The sequence below is a fragment of the Dendropsophus ebraccatus genome, chromosome 5 (genome assembly GCF_027789765.1).
Source record: "Dendropsophus ebraccatus isolate aDenEbr1 chromosome 5, aDenEbr1.pat, whole genome shotgun sequence".
Taxonomy (NCBI): domain Eukaryota; kingdom Metazoa; phylum Chordata; class Amphibia; order Anura; family Hylidae; genus Dendropsophus; species Dendropsophus ebraccatus.
Genome location: NC_091458.1, coordinates 24,060,587 through 24,085,211, shown reverse-complemented (window position 1 = coordinate 24,085,211; position 24,625 = coordinate 24,060,587). Strand labels below are relative to the sequence as shown.

The following is a 24,625-nucleotide window of genomic DNA, read 5'->3' as shown; positions in this document are numbered from 1 at the left end:
CTCCTATACAAATAGGTGTTTTCTACGCTGATCGGTTTATTTATTTTCTTAAGTTAACAAAGGAGAAGAACACATCGCCTCCCAAAATCATGGAAAATTCAGTCGTCCAATGAAGTTTTTACATTTTATTTAATATTTTAATTTTTTTTTATGTGTTGTACATAGAATATAGATGCTTGGTGACAACCACTAATGGACACCATTACACCATTTTTTTTGTTTTGTTTTTTTAATCTTTTTTTTCTTTCTTTTCCTTTTCTTTCTTTAACCCCCTTAAGACCTGTCCCATTTTGGGCTTTAGGGCTCTTCATTGAGCAGTAACCCAACGACACATGTATAATCCATGTATGGAGTACACTACACTACAAATAACTTTTGACATGTCCTGGCACTTGCAGGTTGCTGTTGCCTCTTTTCTGTTTTTGTCTGTATATTGGCCTCAGCAGCATGCAACCTGCATAGTGTGAACAGTGGTATTAGGATGCTGGCCTATTTTGTTTTCTGTTACGTCATCAGACATGTCAAAAGTTATTGATCTCAGCAGGTTTCACTGCTGAGACCCATTGTGTTTAGAAGATATAGCTGTGGAGAGATTGCGGCAGTGTGATTCACTCCCCGGCCGGCCACCTATTCCGGCAATATTTTTCAAATATTGATGGAATGAGTGGTCAGCCGGGGATTGGATCGTGCTGCCAAAATCTCTCCACAGCTATATCTTCTGATCACAAAGGGTCTCAGCAGTAAGACCCGCTGTGATCAGTAACTTTTGACATATCTGATTACATGTGAAAAGTTGTTTGTAGTGACAGTGCCCATTGAAGCTTCTCAGGCCCTCTTAACACGTCCCCAATTCTGTTCGCAATTGTGGATCCGCAATTACGGACAAAAAAAAGGATCAATGTATTTCAATGGCCCCATTCACACATCTGTAGTTGTGTACAGGGCTGTGATCAATACTGCAAAAAAAAAAAAAAAAAAAAGGACAGGCCCTAGTGCGGACACATCCTATGGGATTCGTATTTTTGCTAATCCGTAAATAGTGAATAGATTATTATTAACCACACTTTTACATTTTTGCGGATCAGCAAAAAATACAGATGCAATACGGATGGAAATTTGCAGATTGCTGATAAAAAACATAGTGAACTCAAATTTGCAGAGAGAAAAATATACTGACGTGTGTATGGACCCTAGTCCCTTTCATTGTTTATTTCCAGCGCATTGCCACATGTTTCCAAAAACATCGCCATCACTTCCCGGCCTTTTGGCTAAGATCAAGTGTAGTATCTGTTCTTATCAGTTTAATATCTGATACGTTACCTATCTGGGGACCATATATTAAATGGATTTTTAGAACAGGGAGAAGGAAAAAGAGCTTTCTCTGTCCTCTCCAGGTATTGCAGTGCTTCCAGGTTCAGTGCACAAAAAAAACCATGGCCACTTTCTTCCAGCCACAGCACCTCTCCTGTCCTCTTTTCCCTAAGTGTGGTATTGCAACTCAATTCCATTGAAGTGAATGGAGTTTAATTGTTATACTACACCATCAAGAGGACAGGGGTGGAGCTGTTTTTGTTAGAAAATGGCGTTGCTTCTTCTATCCCTAGATAACTCCTTTAGGGAGTCACTGTTGTATTTTTTTTTATTATTTTTTTTAGCAGAAATCAATAGTCCAAGCGATTTTAAGAAAGTTTGTAATTGGGTTTATTAGCCAAATATGCCATTATCTGCATTTAAAAAGCCTTTTCCCAGGTTCCCCCCCCCCTCCCTCCTCTTTTCCATCCACTGCAAAATATCAGGAAATTGTGACTTGTTGCATCAGACACAACCTGTCTGTTCCTATAGAGAGGGAAGGGGGAGGAGGAAGGAGGGAGTTAGCTGACAGCAGAAAGCAGATAACAGAGGATTACAGGCACAGAGCTGGGTGACAGCTGTAATCAGAGGTCAGAGAGGTCAGTGCTGATGGTCAGAGGAGATACAGGGTGAGGTATTTGTAGATTAACTCTTTGTTGCCCTGTTTTGGTCTTTTATTTAGCTCTCTCCATAGGAGAACAATGAAGACAGGGGAGAGATCTTCAAACTGCTTTTTCATGACAAAAATGCATTTTTCGGTTAATAAACCCAATGACAACGTTTCTTAAAATCGCCTGTACTATTGATTTCTGCAACAGTGACACTTTAAGCTCTGGCTTGGGACCACTTGGGAACTCTCCACAACATTAGGAGTGCCCTTAATTTAATCCCTACTTTTTGTGCTATGCAGAATTTTCCCACCAAATTCCTGACCGTTGGCATATTTGGTTTACGGAGGTGTCTGGAGTTTTATTTGTTGGCCCATAGCTACCTGAAGTTGGAGCACAGAACCTGTACTATCTATACCTTTAGATGGTGCATTCTCCTGCATTCATTGTTGCCCCCCACCGCTGTGTAATATACTTTTTATGAACTACCAACAGGAATGGGGGAAGGGAAAGTAACAATTAAACAAACCACAAAAGTGTCAAATGTCAAGTCTGTTCTGTCAAACTGAATATTTTTACTCTACGTTGCAACTATATTAGTCCACCACCACCACCACCACCACCACCACCAGGGGGTAGAATTGTCCTAGAATAACCTGGGCAAAAATATAGGTAAGAAAATTAGCCCTTTAAGTAGGGACTATACTATATTATACCTCTTCAAAACATTGCAACTTTATTTTATGAAATTTATCTTTTCAGGGATATTTTTAAAATCATCGATATGTGTTTACCAATTGAAGCTGCTTTTATTTGGCTGCTTAATTTTTTATTTATTTTTTGCCGTCTATATTGTGATATTTTAGCCGAATTTTCCCATGTGACTGGGAATGCAGTTGACCATATGACACATTATTAGATTCATCGCCAAAGAGTCAATGACCAACGGAAATGACTTGAAGGTATTATCAATTATTCTGACACCCTAGAATAGAAAATGTAGAATTTATTTCCTGTTAATTGTGAATGTGTCAATTAATGTGATTTAGTGGCTGCTGCTTAGTCACTCGGTCCATTTCTGGGACTCGTTTTATGACGTTGTTAGTCTTATGTCTTCCTCTTCCGCACAACCACCAGGTAGGACTATAGCACTTCTCAACATTTTCGATCCACTGACATTAATAACAGTGTATTCAAAACTTTATCATGTTTTTTTCTCTACATTGTGATTCTGTTAATTCATAACAATCTAAAGAAAGCCATACATCTTCAAAAGCTGTCGGGGAACGTCCATTATCACTCCCCATTCCCTTTACACATGTTTGGTCAAGAATTTATGTGGTCCAGCTTTAGATGGTGGCACTCTTGGTTTCTATGTGAGTCCATGTAGCATATGGATGGCCATGCAGGAGAAATGTATATCCAGACTCCACTTCGTCTGATGACAACAGTTGACGCTCATGGTTTGAGAACTCAGAACTGTGGCTTAGGTTCTGTTTGTCCTTCTAAGACACCTCTTTTAACTACTGTTATGTTTTTCGAAAATATTCAGGTAAAAAATAAAAAAGATTTTTGTAGAGTTGAGCGAACTTTGAGTTTATCCAAACCTGAACGTGCGGCATTTGATTAGCCGTGGCTGCTGAAGTTGCATGCAACTCCAAGGCTGTCTGGAAAACATGTATACAACCTATGGCCTTTGGCTGTATCCATGTTTCTAGGACTCCCTAGGTCTGCATGCAACTTCAGGCACTCCAGGCAGCTTTGGGGCTTCGGTATTCAAAAGCCGAACGATCTGACTCAAGCATGGTAAAGTTGCGCTCATCTCTAATCCTGATAACTCAATCTAATGTTACCCATATGATTCCTTGCTACATACCCTGAAGAAGGGCCATAACTGCCAAAAATGTTGACTATTTTTTAAAAAAAAATTATCAACGGGGTCAGAAAAGCTTTGACTTCAGCATCAGCGGCATCAGAGCATCGGAATAACGCTGCACCGCGGGAAAGCAATCATCATTGGTGAGTATACTTCTCAGCCGGAAGCCGGGGAACAAATAAAACACGTCAGGTCTTTAAATGAGGCCTAAAGGTCCGATTCTGAAGATGGTCTATTTACACATAGTACTACATTATGTTATGCATATTTCTGTTTGACCGTTGATTTCTCACCTCTCAAGGAGCAGTAAGTTTTTATTAAGTTTATGTATATCAAACATACAAAACAGGCACAACAAGCCCATGGTTCGTCTCTCCAACATACTCATTTCTTCCAATAAGCAGTATTATTATAGGTGGTCACTTTATGTATTTACACAGTAAACATATCATCACAAAGCACTCACAAAATTGTTGAATTGTAGTAATGCTTGCTAGAGGGTGACCTGACTCTTGCCCCATGGGTTACGTAAAGTGGTGTCAGGGAAGTTAAATAGAGACACCATGTGTACCCTTTCCAAACAAAAAGGTTTTGAATTTCAATTGACTATTTTTGATATTTTAGATTTAGTGTTCTTTTTATATGATACTGTTTATCCGGATTAGAGTCTGTGCACTGCTCACAGTTTTTCTCGATTGCCTTCTTGACCCTCCATCGCTGGATTAGATTAGCCTTGTGTCTGTTAGTAATTTCACAGCCAAGAATGAGTTACAATGCTCCTATTTAGAGGAGTAATAAAACAGCGCTCACGCTCATTACTCAATTAGCCTGAAATGCTCATCAAATAGAATATCTGACTGCATTCGGATTACGTCTAATTTTTTCCTTCTTAATTTATAATTGCGGACTTTACATCAAGTACATGGTCCTCTGCCAACCACTGCAGGAGCAGCTGTTGCTTTCATTCCTCTCGAAGTTAGTTTGCTCTTCTCCAATATTGCTCGAAGGCCTGTCATATAGGTCTAGATCACAGTCTCTAAGATCACATTTAGAGATGAACGAACTTACCGAAAGATCCCAATCGATCGCCATTTGGATCCTGCAGCCTGTAGAAGTGGGATGCAGCCTGAGGACTGCCTGGAAAACATGCATACAGCTTATGGCCTATGGCTGTATCTATGTTTTCCAGGCAGTCGTCAGGCTGCATCCAACTTCTCCAGGCTGCGGGATCCAAATGCTGATTGTTGGGGTTGTGCAAAGATCAGAAGAGGCTTAAATGGGCGATGTCGTTATAACTTTCAAAATCGAAGGATGGTTAAAAAAAAGTGATCAAACGTAGGATGTTCCGGCCAGTACAGCGTGTCATGGCTGAATGCGACTTTGAATGGACTTTGACTGGTACTTCCTGCATTTGGGCTTTTTTTTTCCAGATATTGGACATCATGTGTGGGTATGGTTTCGGGGCTTACATCCATCTCCTCCTGTCTTGGAAGGCTTATTTCTTAGACGTGGAAAGACAGGAAGTTAGCGTTGGGGAGCAGAAGGCCTTAGCCATTTCCTCCTCCCTGCACAACTCTTTTAAGGTAGTTTAAAGGGGTTATCCTACATTAAAAAAACATGGCCACTTTCTTCCAGAGACAGCACCACCCTTGTCTCCAATTCAGGTGTCATTTGGAACTAAGCTCTATTCACTTCAATGGAACTAAGATAAAAAAAAACCACACCCAAACTGGAGACAAGAGTCAGGCTGTCTCTGGAAGAAAGAGGCCACGGTCATCTAGCGCTGGATAACCCTTTTAATGGATCACATCCATAGTCATGTGACTACGGGAGTGGTGGTGGGGTTGTTGCGATGTAGAAAAACCAGGCCCTATCACCCTTGGGGCCTAGGCCCAGCACCATAGTTGGAGGCTTGTTTTGATTATTTCCATGTGGCTGTCTCTTTTCAGTGCACGCTACTACCCTTGGGTGCTTGATCTTGCCAATATACAGGGGGTGAGATGCCAACGTACTTTATGTGAATGTATAAATCAATATATTGAAGTAATAGATGTGTCACTTATGTAGATTACTCTATCCCCCACCAACCCAAAAACTTCCATTTTCTGGCCAAGTGCAAAGTCATATACAAAATTAAGTAAGTGTTGGGGGTTCAGCAGTAGAATTTTTGTTTAGTTCCTTCTTGTTTCTTTAAGACATTTGTTTAATGTAAAGTTTTACTTAATATGAATTACTTCTTTACTGACTTAGGTCTAAAACTATTTTCAGACGCTTTAACCATCTTGCATACCCATCAAAGGGGGGAACGTGGGAACGAGCATTTTCTCCGAAAACACCATTCAGTGATGGAGTAAAAAACAACTGTAGATCATCTTATTGGTATTTAGTGGGAGCTTTTGGAATGAAACTTGTGACTTGATCCTTGTGTCTGTAATAAGGTTAGAAACTGGGAGAAGACAGCCTCTCGCACAGCTTGTAAATGTCAGCTTGATGAAAGGCAGATCCACCACTAGAAAGGTGCAAGGAAAGCTGCATGCCACTACAGCGTAATCCTTCATTGGCAGGCAGACATTTTCTGCATGCTTCGCCTATTTGCCTTTACATTGGAACTTCCTGAATTAAAAACTTAACCATTACCAAACCTTGAGAATGGATGGAGTCCCCCAAGAAACAGAAATTGGCAACCTTAGTACTGGCGCCTTATATCACTGTAGAACTCCCCCGTGTTATCTGGAGCTATAGCGCTGCTTATCCTTGTTCCACCCAGTTTATCAGAATGTTAAAACTGGCAGAACCGAGGAAGTGAAAGTTAGAGCGAAACATGGGCCAGAGGAAGTGAAAGTTAGAGTGAAACGTCCATTGCGCCTTATAAATAAATTAATAATAATAATAATAATAATAATAATAATAATAATAATAATAAAAAAAGGAAATGCAGAAATTTGCCTCCAAGTCCTACTATCCAGAAGTCTGTCTGACAGGTGGGGGCCCAAGGTGATTTAAGATACTTCTCAGGGCACCATAAAAACTGCCATTAGAAGCAGACATCCTTCATCTACAATATGTGTACGAGTTGAAGATACCTATGTGTGTCAGGACTAGTGTAAAGACGAGTATCATCCATAGCGGTATCACAAGGGGCGTTTTGGTCTGGACTAGTGTTGAGTGGAAAGGCCGAACTTAATTCCTATTGAGAAATTTTCACTTCTTCAGTAGTTGTGCCTTCCTAGTGATGGAAGTAAAATGTTAGCAATTTGGGAGCCACTTTTTGTGGACCTTGACCTTTTTGATCTATCATAAACCAAGAAGATAGCCTTCAGATGCTGGTTGAGATATTTGGCCCTGTATAATCTACCATGGACCCTTCACTAGAACAGGTTTGTGATTCTCAACTTATGAACCGTATAACTAGGACCTTTCCTGGATATCGTGCAGAGCGAAGAGGAAAAACAAACATAATTTTTTGCCTGGGGCTCAATAATATGGTAAACTGGTCCTGACACAGATGATGACCAAACGGCATTTAAAGATCACAACAAAATCTCAAGAAGTAAGACCACACTTGCGGCCGCCTTTTGAAGAGGAAAACAATTTGTTATCATTGCCTCGATTTGGGAAAACAAAGCTCAGAATCCATACATTGAACTGCTGAGCCTATTATTCTTCCTGTTCAGGTTGACCCGTCACCGCAATGTATGTGGCCTCATGCAGCCTGGAGCTATAGAAGCTTTAATTACATTCATCTGATGGTCTTAGTTTTTCATGGAACGACTTCTTCCATTGGAAAGAATATAATCCATTTTCTTCTTCTGTTTAGGTTAATGTCGTCTGTGGGCTTTGAAGTTGAAGCATTGATTGACATATTGTTTGTAACTCGTGATACCCTTTTGGGGGATAGACAGAATTTCTCTAGAACGTTTCACGTTAAACCAATTTTACTGAAATCTAGCTTGTAAATATTATTTCTAGGCACAAACAGGATGCGGAGTAGAAGAGCAATCAGTGTTGAAATATATATGCTAAGAGGCCAAGAAAACAAAGTGATGTATATATGTATACATATAAATAATCCTAGGATGGAATATAGAGAGGCAGTAATTGGGTCTGGGGTGCATGTCACTCGTAAAGTTATCACATTTCTCTTCAGTTGCTCTGAACATTTAGGCTATGTTCACACACAGTATTTCCGTCAGTCTTTTTTCAACCAAAACCAGAAGTGGGTTGAAAACACAGAAGCTGTGCAGATCTCTCTATTATAATTTTGCCCTCTACATCCGCTCCCCACCTGATTTTAGTTTAAAAATCACTGGGGGGGGGGGGGGGGGGCAGGCTTTTGAAATCACAACAGACCACAATTTAGATGGATCATTCCCCTTCCCTCCTTCCATCCTTCCCCCTCTCAATTTTTCTTCCTTCCTTTTCTACCTCCTTGATTTCATTTATTTATCTCTTTCATTCACCTCCCTCTCTTTCATTCCTTCTTTCCTTCCCTTTCTTCCATTTATCCCCTTCCCTACTCCTTCCTTCCTTCCCTCCCTCCCTCCCTTTTCTACTCCAATTCATCCCCTCCATCCATTCCTTTCCATTCCTTACCTCCTTCTTTTTTGCTTGTCCTGCCTACCTTCCTTGCTTCCTTCCCTTCCCTATCTTTCTCCCCCCTCCTTTCTTTCTTCCTTCTTCTCTTTTCTGTGTCTCCCCTTCCTTGCTGCCTCCCTTCTTCCCTCCCTCCCCTCCATTCATCCCCTCTTTCCTTAACATCTCTTCCTTTCTTTCATCCTTCCTTCCCTTTCCTACCTCCCTCCCTCCCTCCTTCCTTCCATTTTGCCTTTCCTCCCTCCCTCCTTCCTCCCTCCCTCCCTCCTTCCTCCCTCCCTCCCTCCCTCCCTCCTTCCTCTCTCCCTCCCTCCTTCCTCTCTCCCTCCCTCCTTCCTCCCTTCCTCCCTCCCTCCCTTCCTTCCTTCCTTCCTTCCTTCCTCCTTCCTTCCTTCCTTCCTCCCTCCCTCCCTCCCTCCCTCCCTCCCTCCTTCCTCTCTCCCTCCCTCCTTCCTCCCTCCTTCCTTCCTTCCTCCCTCCCTCCCTCCCTCCCTCCCTCCTTCCTCCCTCCCTCCCTCCCTCCTCCCTCCCTCCCTCCCTCCCTCCCTCCCTCCTTCCTCCCTCCCTCCCTCCCTCCTTCCTCCTTCCCTCCCTCCCTCCTTCCTCTCTCCCTCCCTCCTTCCTCCCTCCCTCCTTCCTCCCTTCCTCCCTCCCTCCCTTCCTTCCTTCCTTCCTTCCTTCCTTCCTCCTTCCTTCCTCCCTCCCTCCCTCCCTCCCTCCCTCCCTCCCTCCTTCCTCTCTCCCTCCCTCCTTCCTCCCTCCTTCCTTCCTTCCTTCCTCCCTCCCTCCCTCCTTCCTTCCTTCCTTCCTTCCTTCCTCCCTCCTTCCTTCCTTCCTTCCTCCCTCCCTCCCTCCTTCCTTCCTCCCTCCTTCCTCTCTCCCTCCTTCCTCCCTCCTTCCTTCCTCCCTCCCTCCTTCCTCTCTCCCCCCTCCTTCCTTCCTTCCTTCCTTCCTCCCTCCCTCCCTCCCTCCCTTCCTATCTCTTTTCTGTTCCTCCCCTTCCTTGCTTCCTCCTTCTCTAACTCCCTCCCCTCCATTCACCCCCTTTTTCCTTTCCATCACTCCCATTCTTTCTTTCATTCTTCAATCCCCTCCCTCCCTTCCTTCCTTCCTTCCTTCCTTCCTGTTTCATCCAGTCATCTTTTTCCTAAGTCCACCCCTCAAGTGATCAAAACTGCACAAAATACAAATGTATTAGAAAGAAATCTTTAATATCTTTAGCCATTTTAGCCTTCAGACATATTCTAATAGTCGTAAGGCTTTATGAATGGGAGTCCAAGGTGCGTTGAGCCAAAAAAAAAGTCTTGCTTGTCCTATGTTGTCTGTTTCCATACATTTCTCTTTTATAACCATTGGGGAACCGCACGAGAGGAAACATACTTGAGATTGAGGTCATCATCATATTACTTTGTGGTCATCATTCATATAAGTTTGTGAAGTTTTCATCTCATTTGGGAGAGGTTTTCTTTGCCAACCAAATCATTTGTTCTGCGTCTTGCTTGGCATCTACTTCCAGTGACGACGTCAGGGATGTCAGCACTTGAGGAAGCGGAGGAGATGTGCTTGGCCGTTTGTGAGGAGCACATGCTGCTCTACACGCACCGGCATCACACGTTAACATACCGTCACTAAGGTCATCTCGAATGGAGCAGAGAGATTTTTCTATTTTGAAAGTTCACTTGGACAATTCACTCCATGACCTATTCTTTCCATTCAGGGATAGATGCCTTTGGTGCCTAAAATCTCTTCAAAAGTGAAGTAATTGTGACTTGGATAGACTGTAAGACCTCTTTCAGACACATAGGCATCTTCCAAGTCTTTCAAATATAGCCACGGAAAATTCATGGATTATAATTCATGTGACCAGAAGACAGCGTTCTCCATTTACTTCTTCATTGTAATGAGTAATATTTCAATTTGATTTTCTTTTTTTACTAATTCTTAAAGGACAGCTCTACTTTTTGGGCAACATTTCATAGTAAGTCATTTTCCTGCACTGAGACATAGATTCACAACATGGACAGGATACCATTGAAGGGATAAAGTCCTATCATATAAAGCTATACTGCATCGCTAGGAGGTAGCCGAATATGACACCATTAATTCGTAGGAGCAACCAGCTGTGGTTGATACCAGTGACCAGTTGCATAGTGGTGGATACTATTGACCAGTTGCATAGTAGTGGATACCAGTGAGCAGCTGCATAGTGGTGGATACCAGTGGCCAGCTGCATAGTGGTAGATACCAGTGACCAGCAGTATAGTGGTGAAAACCAGTGACCAGCTGCATAGTATTGGATACCAGTTACCAGCTGCATAGTATTGGATACCAGTTATTAGCTGCATAGTGGTGGATTCCAGTGACCAGGTGCATAGTGGTAGATACCAGTTACCAGCTGCATAGTGGTGGATACCAGTGACCAGCTGGATAGTGGTGGATACCAGTGACCAGCTGGATAGTGGTGGATACCAGTGACCAGCTAGGTAGTGGTAGATACCAGTGACCAGCTGCATAGTGGTGGATACCAGTGACCAGCTGCATAGTGGTGGATACCAGTGACCAGCTGCATAGTGGTGGAAACCAGTGACCAGCTGCATAGTGGTGGATAACAGTGCCTAGCAGCATAGTGGTGGAAACCAGTGACCAGCTGCATAGTGGTGGATACCATTGAACAGCTACATAGTGGTGGATACCAGTAACTGGCTGCATAGTGGTGGATACCAGTGACCAGCTGCATAGTGGTGGATACCAGTAACCAGCTGCATAGTGGTGGATACCAGTGACCAGCTAGGTAGTGATGGATACCAGTGACCAGCTGCATAGTGGTGGATACCAGTGACCAGCTGCATAGTGGTGGATACTAGTAACTGGCTGCATAGTGGTGGATACCAGTGACCAGCTAGGTAGTAGTGGATACCAGTGACCAGCTGCATAGTGGTGGATACTAGTGACCAGCTAGGTAGTGGTGGATACCAGTGACTACTGTCAGATTAGGTTTGGAAAATGACATGGTGTAAACCAGACGGCATGAAAAATCAGTAAATTAAAGAATTTAGGAGTGTCCTTAGTTATAAGATTTAGAGTTGTAGCCTGGGTGCCCGTATCCTTGGTGACTTCATAGGCCAACACGATAAATGATTGTTATATTGAAACACTATACATTATAACATGTATTATTAGATAGTGAGGTTGATCCATTTAGCATAGTGCTATTATATAATCTGGCAGTCATACAGTACGTGGGTTATGGATCTAGGGTCTGCAACATGTTGGAACCCAGGTCGCTTGTTACTTCTGCTTACCCTATTCCTAGCCACTTTCAAATTTGACAAGTTGTAGAGCGCTATATTAGATGTAACACTAGGGTGTTCATTACTAGGTATGTGGTTTGTGCCGGCTGCTTGTGAATGGTTAGGCCATCAGTATAAGGTGCAGAGGGCTCTCTCAAACAACCACTTACAGATGATGTCGGTGGAGATAGGGGCTGGGAATAATAGAAATTCACCACCTGAACCATCTTCTCTGGAAAAAATAAACCACCAGAGCTCTACGGCTGCGGCTTAACCCTCCACTCTTCATAGAGAACACTGGAACGTTGGCCTGTGGAACGTTGGCCTTGCTGAATGTTCCTGTGTATGGGGAGGACTGGGGGCCTGACGGTACAGATAACTGACGGTTTGGAGATTATTCAGCTGTCAGTTATTGAAGGTGTCTGATCACCTTATAGGGGACCTATCAGCAGGTTAGACAAATCTATCCTGTTGATAGCACCTTATAGGGCCCAGGATGGTGACAGGGAAGGTGTTACCTTCCTCCTCGGCACTGGTCCTGCACTGTTAGTCGGGGTAAACTCCATTCCAGAGCACCCTTAGGGGCATTGCAGTATCATACGGCCCACCCCTTCTAATAATAATCATTAGAGGGGGCAGGCTAGATGACATGGCAGTGCTCCTAAAGGTGCTCCGCGCAGGCCTCTACCCAAACTAACAGCGTGGGACCATCGCCAGGGAGGAAGGTAAGACACATACCTTCCTACTCAGCATCCCCAGCGCTATAGGGGTCTATCAGCAGGTTAGATTGATCTTATCTGCTGACAGTCCCCCTTTAAAGCAACTGTACCACTTCCCTTAGCAAAAAAAAAAAAAAGTTTTATACAACCTGGTCGGTCACAGTGCGTAGATCCCAGCACCCCCAGTACATTGATATCTCCTCCCCTGGGTGATGAGTCAGAACCAGACTTGATTCAGAAGGCTTTGCATTACCGAGGGGAGGAGATATTAGTGCACTGGGGCGTGCTTCTAGTGCACCAAGCAACCTGATTTGGTTACAGAGAAACCGGGCAACATCGCGGGCAGCAGTTTGAAAAATGGATGGTGCCACTAGGGTCTAGGCACCGGCTTCAACCAGATCTTAATTTTTTGTTTTGTTTACTAAGTGGTAGATTCACTTTATGCTATCTACCATTCTTCACCTCAAGAAGTTATGGACTTTGCTTCAGGAAGATCCCCAGTCATAGTCAGAAATTTAGCCAATGGTCACCACCAGGAGGTCGGTCAGAATGTAACAGGCTAGACTAGATTGGATCATAGTCAGGAATAGATCCAAAGAGTAGAACACTAGACAAACAATTCAATGGTTACTTGTATGGCGCAGGAACCAGGTGAGGTGAGTATCAATAACTTGTCTTCAGGTTTTTTTTAAATACTGAATAATGAACTCATCTGTGCCAAACATTCTAATTAAAATAAAATTAGACACGAGTAATGTGATTATTCCATCAACTCTCGACCGGAGGACTCTCACAACACCAAGCAGCTGTCTAAACGTTCCACAGCAACAATTTACATACCCATGTGGGATTAAGAAAATTCATATTTTACACTTCACGTTCCCGTTCGGCTCCATCTAATCTAGAGGTTCTGCATGATTCATTTCTGTGCTTCTATCCTATAGGCGCCAGGATCATTTATCATGAGCACAGTTCACGGCCTGATCCTGGAGACATCAGTTCTCACAGTTTGTTGATTTAAGGTATATTTACGTCAATTAAAATGAAATATGGCCCCTTCCGGCAACATTCCTAAAATCCGAGAGGTAGTTAAAAAAGAAATAGGAATACCTGATGTTTAAGACCATTCACAGGGAATTAACTCTTCGACTCTCCATCCCTCCACAGGCCTTCATTGTAGAGGCCTGACCGAATTAAAGCTAATTATATTACGTTGATTGGTGCCCTTAAGATAGAGTATTGAGTGTCGGGGCTAGTATTAATAAAGGCGACTTAACTTCAACCCTGTTTATTTTGGAGAACCCATTGAGTACATGGGATCCCAGTCTGTTCGGGGAAAGCGCACAGGCATTGCGAGCCATTTAAAGGGAGAGAAGCTGTTATTGATTCCTATGGTTCTTCCCCATGTGTTTCCAATTCATATTTTAATCAGAATATGGAAGTGATTAGCCTGACATCTGAAACTGAAGTAGCAATAAAAAAAATTATCACAAACAAGACAGACGCAAATGATCGTGTTTATAGCTGGGTGGCCCCGATGAATGTAATGCGTTCCAGAACGCTGATCCGCGAACGGTGATGTTTATATGTCCAGATAACTAAGAACATCATTAATCCTTATTATGTAGTGCCAATAATCAGCGGAAACAGTGCCAGTCGGGTAAACCGAACAGTCGATGTTGAGGAGCAGATAACTTCACAACTTATTTTTCTGGGCTATTGCGTCGCCATTTAGGTTGCACAGATTTATTTAGATCTCACCTTACCTGCCTTATACTTCATGTTCATGGCCATAGCTATCCCACGCAAGAAATGGTTATATGTGGTTTTAATCAACATTTGTACATGACTACAGTATTTCCAATTACTCGATTTAAATTCAAGCCAAAGTTAATATGTTCCTCTTATGTCCTAGACTCTCACCTTGGCTAGACGTGCTCAATTCTATTTTACTGCTTTATGGAGCAAGACTGGAAAAAGGAGTTCTCTTTTTTTTTTTTTTAGGTCACTTAAGCCTCTATTACACAAAGCGATTATCGGCCGTATTTGGCCGATATTGGCCATTACTGCCGATAATCGTCTTGTGTAATAGAAGACACAATGTCGGCTGATCGTTGTCTTTCAACATGTTGAAAAGTAAACGATCACGATAGCAGTGATATGCTGCCATTGCTCTGCGTAACAAGAGCGGCGGCGGCAGACCGCCACTATCTTCTATGGGCTGCCCAGATGATCTAGCGATCACCCGAGCAGCTCTCCATGGCCCCCCTGGCTCTTATTTGCTCACGGCTGAGATGTAATAGCGCCGGTAGTGACCGGGGAACGAGGAGCAAGCGAGCGCTGACCTGACAGGTTGGCGCTCACTTGCTCCCTCTCGTTACCTAGTGTAATAGGGGCTTTACTCTCAGAATGGTTCCTTAAAGGGATTATCCAGATTTCTTGCAAAAAAAAAAAACGGTACCGCCCCCAGGTTGTATGTGGAATTGCTATTTAGCTCCACTAACTTCAATATAAGTGAGCAGCAAAACCTCATACTTAAAGTGAGGATAAAAGTGTTGCTCTTTCTGGCAGTGGTCTCCGCCACTGTCAACGATCTCGAAACATCTGTTGATGTCCCATTCCCTCTGGAAATAGAAGCTCGGCATACGCAGTATAGAGTTTATGCTGAGCTTTCATTTCCAGTGAGAGTGGCACATCACTGGATTAGAATCAATGGAGCCGCATCACAGAGGGGCGGGGGTTTCCTCCCACTGGGGGCGGGCCGGCTCGTCTCCACTTCTTTAGCCACGGCTTGTGCCCAGGAATAGAACGGCACGTACGTTCAAAAAAAGGACCGTGGAACCCCGTTCTATCTATGTGCTGGTACATTCGCTTTAAGCAGTACATGCGGCAACGGCTTCCCCGTTCTATCTATGTGCTGGTACATTCACTTTAAACAGTACATGCAGCCCATTAAGACCAAAGTGTTTTAATAAAGGACACGATGGGTCCTCCAAGACTTTTTTCTGTGAGCTCCATACACCCTAATAAGTCATATAGAAAGAGGTTGTCTTGATAATTCAGCCTTTTGAATGACATCTGTCCCACAATTTGCTAATGAGGCTTTGGGAGTAAGGATTCTCCTTAGCCAAAAAGGAAATTCTGCTGTTATTTATGTCCTTCTCTAATGCTTTGCCATCTCGCCTATTACGGTGGGTAGCCTCCTGCTGCCTTTTGCCTTTTGCTGCACACTTTGTAGGTATGCATTGGCTTCATAAAGGACCAAGGAGCGCCAATGGACCATGACTTAAGCCAGACACCCCAGGCTTCTTAAGGACCCTTCCCGCATCGCTCAGGGCTTGGGCAGTAGACCAGTTTGGTCCCTGTTTTCCACAGAGATCCCGTTTACTATGGTGTTAGGCATTGACCTGGTCTATGTATTTGACCAGGCTGTCTTGGTAGCCACTCGTCCTGACCTCAGTCAATGTCTCCTGCTGGGGTTAAGGGTGAAGAACACACAGTCCCTTAGACTTGTCCTTGCCTACTGGTTGCACATTACAAATTTGCTTTTTTCATCTTATGTGAATTGACTACTGTTATATAACATGCTCTAAATATAATAAATTAATAGTTTTTCATCATGAGACTACTTGGACCACTCTATATGTAAAACTTATTTTTAGGACCATAAAATATGTCGGCACAATTAACAATTCCGCATGTCGGAATAAAACCCTCCTTGTACATAGACGACATATTACACAACCTTATAAAATGTCTCAGTGTTCAATATTTTCTTGGAATGGACTCCTTTATAAATGGAGAAAAACGACATCCAGAATCCACAGTTAATCTATTTTTTTGTTATTTTGTCCTCGGTTTACCTGCATTGTGGTTTGATAATATATTCAGGGAATTCAAATTACTATTTTCTTTATTTAATTTTTTATTTTTTAAATCTACTGGGTGTTCTTCACAACCTACTGTCTAATGGGAATGCTCCTTATATACAGAAGCCTCAGGAATACTCCACCATTGTACATTTTTGGACCTTGCAGACAAGACCTAAGCGATTTTAGCAGGGCTGTGGAGTAGGGAAACCGCAGCTCCCTCTCCAACTCCGACTCCGACCCCTGAATTTTATCAGGACTGACTCCAACTCTCGACTCTGACTCCTGCTCCTTTATAAATGGCCGGTCATATACCAGGGGAGTTATTATCACACTGGCTCAGCAGCTTCTCTCTAATGTCCTACATGATCCTGGGGCGACTTCTGAGGGAATAAGGAAAGATATAAAGCAGATTCTCCTGTGTGTGTGCAGTGGATGCGGCCAGTCTCCAGCCTCCATGTCCTGAACTACTCACAACTAGACTAGATGGAGCAGGTGGCCTGCTGACAATCTTCTATGTTTCTAACTAAATATTCGCCATACACACAAAAAACACTGCTAACAATGCCAGATACCTGTAATATAGAGGTCAGCCATAGTGACATAGAGGGGGTCACTCATAGTGAGCATACACACACACACAGCCTGCTGCAGCCATAGCACACACACAGCCTGCTGCAGCCATAGCATACACGCACACACACACACACACACACACACACACAGCCTGCTGCAACCATAGCACACACACACAGCCTGCTGCAGTCATAGCATACACACAAACACACACAGCTGCAGCCATAGCACGCACACACACACACACACACACACACACAGCCTGCTGCAGCCATAGCATACACACACACACAGCTGCAGCCATAGCACGCACACACACACACACACACACACACACAGCCTGCTGCAGCCATAGCATACACACACACACAGCTGCAGCCATAGAACACTGAAGAAAAACAGCACATTGAGGACAGAGGTTACTGCTGCACTACTTATGTCTTCTCCTCTATATTACACAGGATATCTTCATATTACACTGCTGCTCATATACAATCATCCAGCATCCAGGAAGTGTAAAGCCCAGATCTCCCCCCACACAATGGACTCTTCCAGCTCAGAAACAAACTGCCAAATAGTGACCGACAACTTTTCCTCGACCACCCTTATCTAATAGGGCCAGTGGCTTAGTTACAAATTACACTGAACAACTAGCGAACGATTTACAATGATTTTAGGGTCATATCTAAATCAACGTTCAACAACACGCGAACAGTTTTGCCTACAATTACATGGAACGATTATCGTTTAAATTCGAACAGTATAACAATTTTCCGCACCATAATCATCCATTAGTCTATCTGCCAATTGGTTCTTAGTGAAAAGTTGGGCACAGACATCTGTGTCTAGACTACGCACGGCTTCAGTTTCTGAGTACTAGCCTGAACACAACAATTAGTAATAAATATGAGTGGATCAATTCACCAACAATTAAATGCGATGCTAATTTCTTAGAATGCAAAAATTTTGGGATTCCTTACATACAGATGCTACCCTTAGACAGCCGCACTTATCCTGCTGTATTCATCATGTTCTATACTGTACTACTATTATTAATACTACTACTACTACCACCCTACACACAACACATCTCCTGCCCTTTCCATAATTTTCTATACCATATGTAAGAACTGGAGTCGTGGATCCACGAAATCTCCACTAGTGATGGCGTAAGCCGCACCAGGGAGCAGAGTCTAACGGGCCACTGGTCTTCACCCGCTTCCACTGCATGGTGGGTTGGATTAGCTGTGTCTGGCGATCCCCACGTCGCTACCCCTGGCTTGGATTGCTAGCACCAACGGTTGGGGTCAGGACGGGACAGGGATTTATAGGAATATGTGGGGACTTGGGCGCTGGTGAGAGCAGGACGGAGCATGAACAGGTGAGGCATCCAGAGAGAGGGGGGGAGGATGTAGGAATAGCAGCAGTGGGGAGATCGGGTCCGGTGGCGGTCTAGAGCACAGGACACCACCGTAGCCGTAGCACTGTAGTACTACAGTACAGTGACACTGTACTACTACAGTATACTTTTTGCCAGTTCAATTACCTATGAATCCTACTGAAACAATGCTATATTAAATTTAGTATGTATAGCGGTGTTCTCCCTTAGTAGCCATGCCCACACCCGCCCCAGAGGATGTATAGCATTCTACAGGCGCTGCTCTGGCCCATACATTGCCATACAGGCCCATGTGTGCACAAGCACAATAAATAGACTTGTCCAAACTTCTGGAAATACACTTTGGTCCCTAAACCTGGCAATCCATCCAGTATTTGGGAAACATAATACTTTTATCAAGTTCAAACTATCTGCTGAATAGCTGCATTACATTCCATGGCTGGAGGCCTTTCTGTGTATCCTAGCATCTCCTCATATGCCTTTTCCAGTTATCTGAGGTTACACAGGTTTAAGCTGAATAATAAGAGGTCTCTGTCAGTCATTACTAATAGAACAGTTTTCAGCCGGAATCAATAATGGGATGTTTATTGCCGCTATCTCCAGAATCCAACCCAGATGTTGTTAAACCTATGCTTTTTACTAAACTAAAGGCCATGCTTGAAATGAGTACAGTAAATAGTCATTTAGTTTAAATAGGTTTAGGTTAAAAAGCCTTTAAGCCTTCTACTGGTAGGACTCCTATTAATTCCTATTTACAAGAATATGACTACTATAATACTGCTCCTATATACAAGAATATAACTAATATAATACTGCCCCCTATATACAAGAATATAACTACTATAATACTGCTCCTATATACAAGAATATAACTACTATAATACTGCCTCCTATATACAAGAATATAACTACAGGAATATACAGTAACTACTATAATACTGCTTCTATATACAAGAATATAACTACTATAATACTGCCCCCTATATACAAGAATATAACTACTATAATACTGTCTCCTATGTACAAGAATATAACTACTATAATACTGCCCCCTATATACAAGAATATAACTACTATAATACTGCTCTTATATACAAGAATATAACTACTATAATACACGAACTGGAGAGAATGGAACCGCTGCACATCCCATCTATGGCTGATACTAATGCCGCTAGGCCTATATTAAAAATCAACACCAGAGTGTCTGTATATGAATTGATCAAGCCATATTGCCCCGTGTACCACCGCGCAGGTCCTCTGGTCCACACGGGTCCCTACACTAACTCCACGCCGTGTCTGTCAGCGACCGCCAACCCCGCAAAGCGTGCACATGCAGGGAAGGGAGGCCATGGAACGGCCCTGCAACCCCAATGTCACAGGACCAGACCCAAAAAGCCCCACCAAAACCCAGCCAGCACCACCGGCGGGGAAGGCTGCCCCCAAACGACACAAGTATGGATATGGTACTACACCTACCATTGCTGCTCTCACAGAATGGGGAAGACATAGGGTCCAGACATGTGAGCACAGACATATCCTGCCAATCTTGGTCATGTGGGTCTTATAAAGGAGTGCTAGCTGTGTCGTACTGTGTCGTACTTGTGTCGTTTGGGGGCAGCCTTCCCCGCCGGTGGTGCTGGCTGGGTTTTGGTGGGGCTTTTTGGGTCTGGTCCTGTGACATTGGGGTTGCAGGGCCGTTCCATGGCCTCCCTTCCCTGCATGTGCACGCTTTGCGGGGTTGGCGGTCGCTGACCGACACGGTGTGGAGTTAGCGTAGGGACCCGTGTGGACCAGAGGACCTGCGCGGTGGTACACGGGGCAATATGGCTTGATCAATTCATATACAGACACTCTGGTGTTGATTTTTAATATAGGCCTAGCGGCATTAGTATCAGCCATAGATGGGATGTGCAGCGGTTCCATTCTCTCCAGTTCATGTATAACTACTATAATACTGCTCCTATATACAAGAATATAACTACTATAATACTGCTGCTATCTACAAGACTATAACTACTATAATACTGCTCCTATATACAGGAATATAACTACTATAATACTGCTCCTATATACAAGAATATAACTACTATAATACTGCTAAAATGGTTATTTTATTGTGGAACCGCATATGTTACTATTGTTTGACCAATTCTTTCCTTTCCAGCCAACTTCCCATAGTTCCTTTCTGCCTGCCTTTAGAGCCTATACATTTGCAGTGTTTTTTGACTTCATAGAGCTGAGGAATAGCAGGCAGTCGTCAGTATTAGGGACACTGTTCATTATGTTCATTAGCGGGGATTTTACAAGCTAATAAATCCCATAACTTGGCGAGTGGTGGATCCACCTTGTTCTCTCTTTTGCTGCTTTAATTAGAGGAAGCTGGTTCCTATTTTATGCCTAATAATGCAGAATACAGTACGGGATATTCTGCACATGGATCTGGGGTCGTAAAAGCACAGTTTATTATGTGAGCACAATGTTGGGCTTTGTGAGACTCCAGGCATCATGTTGATTTTGTTTAGCTGGGAAAAAACTTTATAGGTGGGTATATCTACAGGGTGTATAGAGGGAGTGGTTGGACCCCGGTCCTAGTGCCTAAAGAAGCCAAAAGATCACTGCGTCATATGGGCATTAGGAGTGGCACATGGTGGGTGCCGCCCTGTAATCGATTTTGAATTGGAGCTCAAGAGCTTCAAGTGAACCTGTCGTTTATAAAAACTTTTAGGGTGCCTTCACCCAGGACGGATCCGCAGCGGAGTTCTCACTGCGAATTCGCAGCAAGATCCGCCGCAATCCCTGCCCTGTAAAGTTTATGGGCAGACATACTCGCAGCGGGATGTACATCCTGCTGCAAATATGTCGGGAGGCCGCCCTGTTAACCCCCGGCCGGCTGCAGCTTATACGTATATTGCTTTGGGGGTTCCCGGTGCACGTTCCCCTCAGCCAATCAGTGTGGCATCGGGGCAGCACACTAATTGGTTGAGCGGGACGTGTAGCCGGCAACCTCCGAAGCAAACCGGATTGTGGAGTAGTATAAGCTCCGGATGGCCAGGGGTTAGCGGGGCGGTCTCCTGACATGCTCGCAGCAGGATGTACATCCCGTTGTGAGTATGTCTGCCCATAAACTTTACAGGGCAGGGATGCGCTGTGGATCCGTCCTGTGTGAAGGCACCCTTAACATGTCATAGAGACGTGTCAAAAGTTTTGATCGGTCCAGGTCTCAGTTTTCAGACCCGTACCGAATGAGAGAATGAGCTTAATGCGGTCTTCTCCCAGCTTGTTCTGCTAATCGGTACGGCTCTGAATACTCAGACCTGGACCGATCGAATCTGTTGATTTTGTTGACAAATAGTTGGACAGTATGTGTAATAGGGTTATGAAGGGGGAGAATGAAAGTAAAAGTGAAACTGGCTCAATTGCCCCTAGTAACCAATCAGATTCCATCTTTCATTTTCCAAAGAGTCTGTGAGGAATGAAAGGTGGAATCTGATTGGTTGCTAGGGGCAACTGAGCCAGTATGTGTGTGTATATATATATATATATATATATATATATATATATATATATATATATATGTGGGATTGATATATTGGGCACATATATTGTACTTGAAGTGTAATTAGAGTATTAGAATTCTATTACACCAGGGGTACTCCCGACCTGTAAAGTTGACCCTTACCCATGGGATAATCCAGCAATGTACGGGAAGCACCATGGAGGATAAATGGAGTGCTAGCTATCTAATCCATTTGAGGGACAATTTTCTTCTGTTCTTATGGTTGATGGTGGTCCCAGTGTCATACCTCCACTAACCAGCTCGCTATCCTGTATCCTATTGAGTTAGGAATAACCCTTAGATGTTTTACCAAAGGAACCAGCAGAGGATAGTGCTGTGGATCAAGCCAAACATCTGTGCAGATATCGACATCATAGAAATAGTAGTTGAGGTCGACTTTGGTACATGAGAAATCACAATGAAGGAAGAAGTGCAGAAATAGGAATTAGGGTGGAAGCCAGAAATGTCAGAAATTGGGGTTAGATACCTGGTTTAAGTCCTATACGCAAGTGACGTCATCTGTGAAAAGGTTAGGATGTGGGCTTTCGTTGGACAGCTTATATGGTACAGGCAAGGAGATAGCACAGGGTAGAGATGGAGCCGATAATAATATGAGAACATGTCTAGGTCATAGGAAATAACCAAATTGGCATTGAGATAGAGATTAGACATGAGTGTGCTGCGGTATTTAATTACCGGTGACTGAAGAAGTTGGATGCAGCCCTAGGGAGGCCTGGAAAACATGGATATGGCCTATGGCCTATGGCAGTATCTATGTTTCTCAGGCTGCCTTTGGGCTGCATCCAACTTCTTCAGCCACCGGTAACCAAATGATCACTTGATCAGTGCTCATTCACTAAGCCTAATACACGCACCATGATGCTGAAGCCAGGGCGATCACTAGATTTTTTGCATGGCCCTTTACGTCTCTCATTAATCAGCCTCTCCTCTCATCCCTGATGTGCGGCCAGTAGAAGCAGATTTTCAAAGAGAAAAAAAACCAGTGACCAGTCAAGTATCTAGCTATTGCTCATTTGTTGGCTCCGTTACATGGGCGATTATTGGTCAGGTCGGACTCTAGTGGAGAAAATCTTAGACCTCTAATAATGTTTCCCGTCTTAAAGCCCTATTCCACAGAACTTTTTCGAACGATTATCGTTCATAAAATCGTTCAAACGACCGCTCGTTAACGATATTCGTTCTGTGGAATAGCTGTAAACGAGCGAACGACAACAGCAAAATTGTCATTGAGTCGTTCACTATTTTTTTTTCAACATGTTGAAAAAAAATCGTTGGTCTTTCAACAATAATTCGCTAATCTTTTCGTTGAATAAAAAATCTTTCAGTCGTTCTTGAAATGTCTACCTACATTTCCCCACGTTTTAAATGACCATGTAACGACCGCAAAAAAATCGTTACACTACAGATATCATTCACGTTCCCACACGTATTATGTGTTATCGTTCGCTTAAAAAAATCGTTAAGTGCTCGTTAACGAGCGGTTGTTGGAGCGAGTCTATGAACGATAATCGTTCCGTGAAATAGGGCTATTAGTGTTCTGGTAGATTTAGATCTTGCTGTTACTAGAGCTATCTAAGCAGGAATAACTGACCTTTTAGGTTTGTTAAATTTTTTCCCCTTATCAGAGGCAGATACTGACCTTGATTTTCTTTAAAGTGAACTTCTCACCCTTGTGCCCTGGGTAGAACACACCCGATCCCCCTATAGAGCCTCCAGTACTTACCCCCTCCTGACGGTCCCGCTCCCAAGGCTGGTCGAGCTGCGGAGAAATCGCCACCCGCTCATCTGTGCACTCAATGAGAAGAGAGGAGTCTGATGTCCATAGGAAATTACTAGAGCAGTAATTTCCTATGGACATCGGACTAATCTATTCTCATTTGCATATTGAGCGTGCAATTTCTCCATGGCGGAACTGGCCTCGGGAGCGGCAGGAGGGGGTAAGTACTGGGGCTCCTTCCAGGGTGACAGGTTCCCTTTAATCTGTATTTATTTATTTAATTTGGTACCTTTTTATGGGGGCAGCTATATTGTCTGAGCTTTCTGTGCAGCATTTACTGATATTCTTTACAGCAAGCAATAGATGAAAGAGGACCATATTGACTTCTATGGGAGAGTTTTTTATAACCATACCCTGTGCTTCCAGCGCTGGAGAGGGGGAAGTAAGAGCATGTTATTTTTTTATCCTTCCCCCTCCCCAGCACTTGCTATAAAAAAAAAAACAAAAAACGGGTCTGGCCGGACTTCTCGTTTTGTTAGATCCACTTTCCCGCCTTTGGTTGTCAGACCCAATTCTGTACATAATTTTTTTTGCCATAAAGCTGAAATGTATACGACATTTACGTAGTGATATTTATCAATGCCATCTTTACTAGCGTTCTACTTCATGTTTGTGTGTTGGATTCCTTCCTGCTACCCGTCTGTCTTCGAGCGACCCTTTGCTGGCGTCTCGCTTGTTCACTGTATGATTTTCATCCTCGGGACTGTCCAACTTCCGCCAAACTGGCAGAGTCATTTATCAAGCGTGGCTGCAACGTGCTAAATCACTCAGGGGCATCTTGTAAGTAATTAATGTGATGTTCAGGAAATCTGAGCTGCCAGCCTTGTGGTTTGTAGTAACAACTTAGCTGAATGAAGTTCTACAAAAGAGCCATGAATCATCCCATTGTCTTTAGCCGGGAAAGCTGTATATAGACGGTATTAAACTTGCCTGAATCTGTATATTGAGTTGCACATTCCCTATGACAGTCTGTAGCCGCGAGACACGC

General features: G+C 43.5%; 1 protein-coding gene and 1 pseudogene across 1 annotated transcript in view; both read left to right on the top strand.

The window, feature by feature from the left end:
• TMEM135 (transmembrane protein 135) overlaps positions 1-24,625 on the top strand; it is a 271,742-nt gene that overhangs the window by 123,241 nt on the left and 123,876 nt on the right. The window lies entirely within an intron of this gene.
• LOC138794278 (U2 spliceosomal RNA) lies at positions 1,249-1,428 on the top strand (annotated as a pseudogene).